The sequence below is a fragment of the Cupressus sempervirens genome, chromosome 11 (genome assembly GCF_028749045.1).
Source record: "Cupressus sempervirens isolate cs-2001-9-10 chromosome 11, ASM2874904v1, whole genome shotgun sequence".
NCBI lineage: Eukaryota > Viridiplantae > Streptophyta > Pinopsida > Cupressales > Cupressaceae > Cupressus > Cupressus sempervirens.
In genome coordinates, this window is record NC_143128.1 from 163384835 (window position 1) to 163393058 (window position 8224).

The window sequence follows — 8224 nt, forward strand, 5'->3', positions numbered from 1 at the left end:
GGTTGAAGCTCTAACTCATACATTTTATTAAAAATCTTTTGTCTTGATGATTCAGAACTTTGGATTCATAGAATTTTTATTGTGAAACTAATTAGATGGAAGCAATTGAAAACTTTTGAAGAATATGAATATGTTTACATTTTTATTCTGCAATGCATTTGGTGATTCTCGTGGATCACCATGAAAAGTGCTAGTATGAAAATTGTAATTTGTAATTTATTTTTTTAGTATTATTCTATTATGGTATGATTAATATTGCTACAATTGATGAATTAGATGAAAGTCTTCTAGGTTCAAACTATATGTACTAATTTGATCAACGTTTAGTTTCTATTTATATCTACCAATTTATCACATCAAGAAGAAGTGCTTGAAAAAATAGATTACGATCTTCTTCCTTTGAAATGGATGTCGTTTGAATTGACACAGAGTTTCTTATCAAACGCAATTGGCTATTTTGCATAATTTACACTAATAGAAACAGCAACACCAACTACTTGTTACTCTAATAGGAAGATAAAGCATATACATTGAAGTACGCAAAAAATGATATAAAAAAAGGAAAAGTATAGGCTTCCATAAAAACAATAAAGATAAAAAATGTAAAGATGCCCTACAGATGATTCGTTTGAGGCTTTTTGAATATATCTCATTTAATTACGTCAAATAGATTTGGAGGGGACAAAGCATATTTGATTGACTAAACTTTGAGGTATCTTATCCATCGTCATCATATGCATCATCTTATCTTGGAATCTGTTAGGTTAAACCTCAAGAAAATATATAATCTATTTTCAATTATATGTTCTTCTAATCTAGAATCTGATAGGAAGATAAAGCATATACATTGAAGAACACAGAAAATGTTCTAGAATAAGGACAAGAATAGGTTGCCCATATAAAACAATAAATGGAAAAAAAGAAAAGATTTCATACATATGATTCAATTGATGTTTTGACTTGGAACAATGTCAAATAGATTTGGAAGGGACAAGGCATATTTGATTGACTAAATGTTTAGGTAGCTTATCCATCATCACTCTATGCATCATCTTCTCTTGGAATCTATTTAGTTAATCCTTAGGAAGCCTAGACATCATCATTAAAAGTATTGTCTTCTCTCAAACTCTATTTCTGAAAGGGTTCTTCATCTTCAGAATTAGTGTATGCACGTCTCCTTCGTGATTTTTCTGAAATTGAAGAATTTGTCTCGCCATCATCAGAGTCTTCTAAACCTGCAGCTGTAAGAAGATCTTGGGCATTTTTCGTATCAGCTTCTACCTTATCACTCATATAATTTGCCTCATTTTCCATGGCAATATCAGGTTCCTCCATATTAGAATCATAAGCCTTGTGATCCTTATCCTTCTTCTTTTTCTTGTTTTCCTTCTTTCTTTTCTTTTCAGATTGACCAGCCTCATCATCATCATCATCCCTATCCTTACGCTTACTCTTCCATAATTATTTCACACATTCAAATTGCTCCTCTTGTTGCATCACCTGCCGCAATTCTTCTTCTTGCTTTCTCCTTTCCATAATAATCCTTCATTCTTCCTCAGCTTTCCATTTTGCCTCATCAGCTAGGACAAGTTGGTGTGCTACTTCTAGCTTTTGATAGCTTTGTTGTTCTTTGCATTCTGCTGCTTCTCTATGAACTTTGCCAGCATCAAGCAAGTGTTTACAGTAGTCCATCTGCAACTCTATCTTCTTCTCATCAAAGCCATGTGTATGAGGGCTTGGCACTACTGACAGTTGTCTAAACACACGGAGTGCATTCTTTAATTCAAACACTACTTGACGAACCTCATCAATAGTACATTTTTGCTTTTGAAGTTTTGAAGTTGAAAACTTCTGCATGGCAACACCAACATCAAAGTGTAACATGTAATTTGAGGGTGCCAAATGTACTCCTCTAAAATAATGTTCTTTTACAATCTTGCCACTATTTTGCTTCATAATGTGATCAAGCTAAATATAATAAAATTTGGGTGTCAGTGCCAAAATAGAATTTCCTCAAACAATTTTGATACATTTTCACTACAAGCCCAAACTGTCCTTGTACAAAGTAAACATGTGCTAGATTTACCCACACATCAGGCATCTAAACAAAGATGTTTCTTGCTGTAGCTTCTTGAACCTATGTGAAAATTTCCTTTGAAATATCAAAATGACCCCTTTTAGCTAGCACAATGCCTACCCCATTTGTAGCATAGACTTTTCTAGGTCTCTGAGCCAACACTTTACAATACAGTTCCCTAGCCTTATCAAGATGTATTCCCTTCGCATTTGGATCCTTCTTCTCATTGCGTGAAGCTAAAAAATAATTCCAATTTCCAAGAGAATTAATGTCATCATAAGCATCCTTACCATCTGATACATTTTGTACAACTTTAATTGTTTCTTTTGCTTTAAGCCAGTCATCTATTTTTAGTTCCAGGTTGCCAAGCAGGGTAATCGCATTTACTGAGGTTTTATCCACCTTAAGTGCCTCGCCAATAAATTCTAGGCTTAGTTGGATCTCATTTTGAGCCTAGGCCATGGCTACAAGTCATAGATATGCATCCACATAATCAGGAAACTTGAACAATATTAGCCTGTACAAAAGATTTTCCTTTTTAGTGTCATGTAGCTATTCAAAAAGCCTGGCAAGATTAAATAGTATGGTCTAATGATTTGAGAGAAAGAGTTGCGAGACAGATGGAGAGAGAGATAATACAAGTGATAGAAAGACTCCTAGATAATATTCTTGAGGACAATGTGTATTATAGTCCTTACCATGTTTTCCTTTGATCTACCAAAAGGATGGTGGCGTCCTACAAATGGCATGGCTCTTTCTACCACTTGTATTATCTCTCTCTCCATCTGTCTATCCATTCTTTCTCTCAGATCATCTGACCAACATTCCCAAATCAAATCTTGACCCTATTTAGTGGATTCACAACATAAACTTCAAATGCTTCTCCTATCAAATATGTAGATTTCACAATAGCTAAGAAACATAATTGTAGGCATCATAGTCACATTTTTTTGGAAATGTAATTGGGTTGTGTACCCAAGCAATGCAAAGCAACTTCCACACCTTTGATTCCAAGTCTAATTCATCTGTAAGAATGATCGCTTGCCAACAGTTACTAAATACATCTGTAGCTCATGAATAGAAGGTCCTCCAACAAATGTATTCAACAACTGTTGGCAAGCGATCATTCCTAGCTCATAAATACAAGGTCCTCCCACAAATCTATTTAATAGATATTGGCAAGAAATCATTCCTAGCTGCTTTTGTTTTATAAGGTTTGTCTCAATCCCAATAGGTTGTAGTTTCATTTTCTAGATGCACTTCGTCGCTTGGGTATACAACTCAATTACTTTGATTCCAAAAAAATGTGACCATGATGCTTACAATTATATTTCTTAGCTGTGTCCTAAGATCTCTTATGACCCTTTACGACCGTTTATGATCCCTAAGAATAAATCTTAGAGCTCTTAAAATGCCGTAAAGGGTCATAAGAGACTCCTAGGAAGGGCCATGATGAGCTTCCACCTTCACGTGGTTGGCCCTGTTAAGTACAGAATGCTATAGTTTTCACAAAACAAAGAGAAGCTCAATAATTTAAGGTCTTAGTCCATAGACAAATTAAATTAGACTTATTATCCAAAAAACATAAAAAAAAATGCACATAAACATGGTAGGCACTAAATAGAGATAGTTGGAAGAGAATTAAAAAAAGATTAAGGATTATGTTATTTTAAGAAATATTTAAATAACAATTATAAATTGAGTTAAATCAATGAGTATTTGTTACTACTTTTTCCAATATAAATTTAAATATTTAATTTTAAAAAATAAATTGTTGACTCTAAACCAACAAAAGAGTAAGTTTGAAGAACAATATTAGTTTTACAAATTTTAAAAGTGATACGGATTAAGTGACACTAGAATAAGTAACGTATGTACAAGATATCATAACTGAAATTTGTATAAGTAACATTTATTTGCATAGGTGACATTTTCATAACCTCATCAGCAGTACGTTTTTGCTTTTGAAGTGTTGAAGTTGAAAACTTTTGAATGGCAACACCAACATCAAAGTGTAACATGTAATTTGAAGGTGCCAAATAGTAGTAGCGGCCAGCAATTTCATAATCACCTTTTCTATGATAAGATTGTGCAAGATTATAATATGAATGAGATTTCATGAGAGGGTGGTCTGTCAAAACAAGAGCTATCTTAGTCAACTGTTCATTTGGATCTCCACATTGCTAATCACTTGGATCAATGCTTTTCTCTTTCTTCACAAAATAGGTTTGGTCCTAGAGTTCAACAAGTCAAGAAAGTGAACCATTTAGGTTAGTGTCTCCCCTCCCAAATGATTTCCTCAAAATCAATATAGATGGGTTTTGAAGGAGTAATCCACGTCCAATAGGAATGGGTGGTAATAGTAGTGGAACTTTAAGCCCTGTTTAGTTTTTCTTTTCTACTTCCTTAAGTACTCATTCTAAAAATTACATGGAAGCTTGGGCTATTCTCTATACTCTTGAGAAAACCTGTGTATCAGTCTGGAAAATGATTTTTTCAAGATGGACTATGATTCTTGTCACCCTTCTGAATAGTGGAAATTTTCTAGATTGCTCTTGGAGGCTAGCCCTGGTGGCTATGCTGATGTACAATTTAATATGTTTGAGAATGAATATGAACCTTTTTTTTAATATGATTCTAGATGTTAAGTAGTTAGCTATAGATGCACCCTTATGTGTGATCTTTTTTCTTAAATCAATATAAAAAGGTGTGGCCCCTCAAGCCACAATTTACGTGGAAATGAAAAATGTAAAATAAACATAGATATGAGATAAGAAAAATAATAAACAATGGAATAATAACAAAAGAAATAGCCATTTCTAAAGTCTACCCTTCTCATACTTTGTCACTTGCATAAGCTCAAAAAAAGAGATGATATAAGCCCTAGAAAAGACATAGCTATTGAACCTAGGAATTCTCATAAAACTTTTCAATGTGGAAATCATTTCTGATCATGCATCTAAAAAATAAGTCTCGCCGTAGATTTTTCTTAAAATCACAGTCAATGAATTTAAGGCCCCAGTGACATTTTTTGTTGTTCAAAAGCGGCACCATACTAGACTATTTGCAAACAACCATGCAGATAGGCATTCTATAGATAGACTTGGGAACATCTTGCCAAGTCTTCAGTACATAATAAAGCAACTGAATTTCATAATTTGTTTTTTTGATAGTCGATTTGTTTAAATATTGCCCATCAAAAATTACTTAGTACATCTCATCTTTTTTCTACATAGGAGCTTGCAGTTTTGAAGAATTTGATAGCGAAGAATTTGAAGAAGATATTGTAGCAAAGGTATATTTGGTGTTCTTTTTTAAGTGAAAATGTGATTGGAAATTTTATATATTGTCATATTTCACTTGCAGAAAGGTCAAATTGTAAATAGAGGTGAAGTTGTATGGATTTAGGTTTCTTCTTCATTATTTATAATGCTCTCGATTCCTCCTTTGTAGCTGTAAAAATACTTGTTTATTTTCACCTTTCTAGATACCCTTTACTAGGTTCTTCAAGATTCCAAAATATCTTGGGCTGACCCCACTCCAGCATGTCCTAACTCCTACTTGGTTCAGAGACCTAACTCCTTTTTATATGTGTCTTCCTCTTACTACTCCATCTGTAGGTTGCAAACAAATCATCCTTCTTCCACCAACGAGTCATTCCATTCAAGAAAGACCATGTCTGACGATATCAACACACAAAAAAATAGGGAGGCAATTGCTAGACTGTGGTCTAACTTAAAAATAAAAGGTGATGGAAAATGTTATTGTCCTTGCAAAATGTGTAAGGGCTTAAAGACTCGAAGATATTTAATCACAACAGCTGAGCAACATTGTAGGCAACATGGTTAATAGAAGGTCATCATTTTCATATAGGTCAACATCCCTAAGTTTCATGTTATGGACCATGACAATTCAGAGAATGCGGATTTCCAAACGAGGGAACATGGAGGTGTGAATATTGAAGTAGAAGGTAATGATACCATGGAAGAAGATCAGGATGATGAAGATCACGATGATCAAGATGATGATGATGATGATGATGATGGTGATGATGACTCAGAGTTTGATGTACCTTTACTTGAGAAGGCAGAGCAGTGCCTATATGAAGGCTCCAAAACAACTCTTCTTTTTGTTGTATTGCTATTGGTTAACTTGAAGGTAATGAATGGTTTATCCAATGTAGCAATGACACGTATGTTAAGGTATGCCATCTTCTTTCATTATTTTACTCGTAGTTCCCTTACAATTAACATTGGGTTCGTGTAGCAATTAATATTCTTTAAATTAAGAAATTATATTTTTGGTCGTAGGTTGATTGGTGAGTGTTTGTTACCACCGTCAAACATTCTACCTCGCTCATACCAAGAATTATCTGCCATCATGAAAGATATTAGTGTTTGTTACCATCATCAAACATTCTACCTCGCTCATACAGAGAATTATCTGCCATCATGAAAGATATTGGAATGGAGTATCAAACAATAGATGCATGTCTGAATGATCATATTATATATTATAAACAGAATGAATTTGCAACACAATGCCCTACTTATCATATCAGTAGATATCAATCAGATCGATTAACAAAAAAGGTGCCTCGCAAGGTTCTTTGGCATATTCCCATTATTCCATGTTTGCAACGATTATTCAAGTGTAATAGCTTGGCACAATTTATGGATTACCATGCACACAATAGAAGTCAAGATGAAATTATGCGAATTCCTATAGATGGATCAGCATTTAAGGAAATAGAGGAAAAATGGCCACACTTTAAAGAAGAACCTCGTAATCTCAAGCTTTCATTGGCAGCAGACGGTGTCAATCCTTATGGAGAGATGAGATCTACTTACTCAGTGTGGCATGTTTTTGTTATCAACAATAACATACCTCTTTGGTTGTCCATAAAGAGAGAGCACATAATGTTGACACTGATTGTTCCAGGTATTTTTTGATTTAGTGGTCATCTAAATTAATTTATTATTACTAGTCCATCAAATGGTCAAAATAATTATGTAATATTTTTTCTCATTCAACTAGGTAAGTACCAAGTCAAAGATATCAACATATATATTGAACCCCTTATTGACAAGTTGGTGGTGTTATGGAATGGAGTTACTATGTATGACATTTTTTAGACCAATAGGAAAAAGACAATTTCAATTTCATGCAATGCTTGTATGGAGAATACATGATGCCCCTGGGCTAACACATTTTTGTGGTATGTTCTCTTCTTGACACCTCTTTTTTGGTATGTCAAAGTTAACACATTTAATCCAATTATACACGATCTTGTAGGTCTTTAGACAAAGGGTAAATTTGCATGTCCAATTTGTGGTCCAAAGATGAAATCTCATCATTCAAAAAGTTTTAAAAACCAGGTGTTTGATGAGAATAGACACTTTCTGCACAGAAATCATAAGTATTGAATTACCAAAAAACATCTTTTCAATGGTCTAGAAGAGACTACATCAAAGCCACAGAGAATGACACCTCGCCTATGGAAGTTTGCATACAATAAAATAAATTATCAAGGTAATGTCATTCCATTTGATGCTTTTTGTTTCAAATTTATATTTTGATATTGTGTTTTGTTTACTGATGATGTGATTGATGGTTGTGAAGGTCATCAAGACATCAATGCCCAACTTCCAAAAGGACTAAAAATTTATCCTACACAATTTACTAGGTTTTCGTACTATGAGAAACTCCCAATTGTGCATTTGTTTGATCCTATGCATATTGGAAAGAATGTAGCAGAGACATTATGGAAAATCTTGGATGGAAGGTGTGACAAAGATCAAATTGTCAAAACTTGTAGTGACATTGAAGAATCCAACCATGCAATGAAAAATGGTATTTGACCAAATAACAATGGAGACCGGATTGATACAAGTGCTCTTAGTTGGTTATTGTCAGAGCAGCAGAACAATGCTATAAAAGAAGTCATAAAAAAAAATACGATTTCCCACAGGATTTGTTGTGAACATAAACAATGTCATATCAAATAAAAGTGAATTTGGGCAAGGGTTGAAAACACATGATTGGCATAAATTTATTAAGGTAATTCATGTTATTTTGTATTCACTATATATTTATATACTGCACGTAGTTTTAATTGCATTCTTTTATAAAATATTGACAAGATCA

General features: G+C 33.7%; 1 pseudogene; it reads right to left on the reverse strand.

Annotated features, from left to right (window-relative positions):
• Positions 1-1461: 1461 nt before the first annotated feature.
• On the reverse strand, positions 1462-4098 carry LOC149528698 (protein CTR9 homolog pseudogene; annotated as a pseudogene).
• Between the last annotated feature and the right edge of the window lie 4126 nt (positions 4099-8224).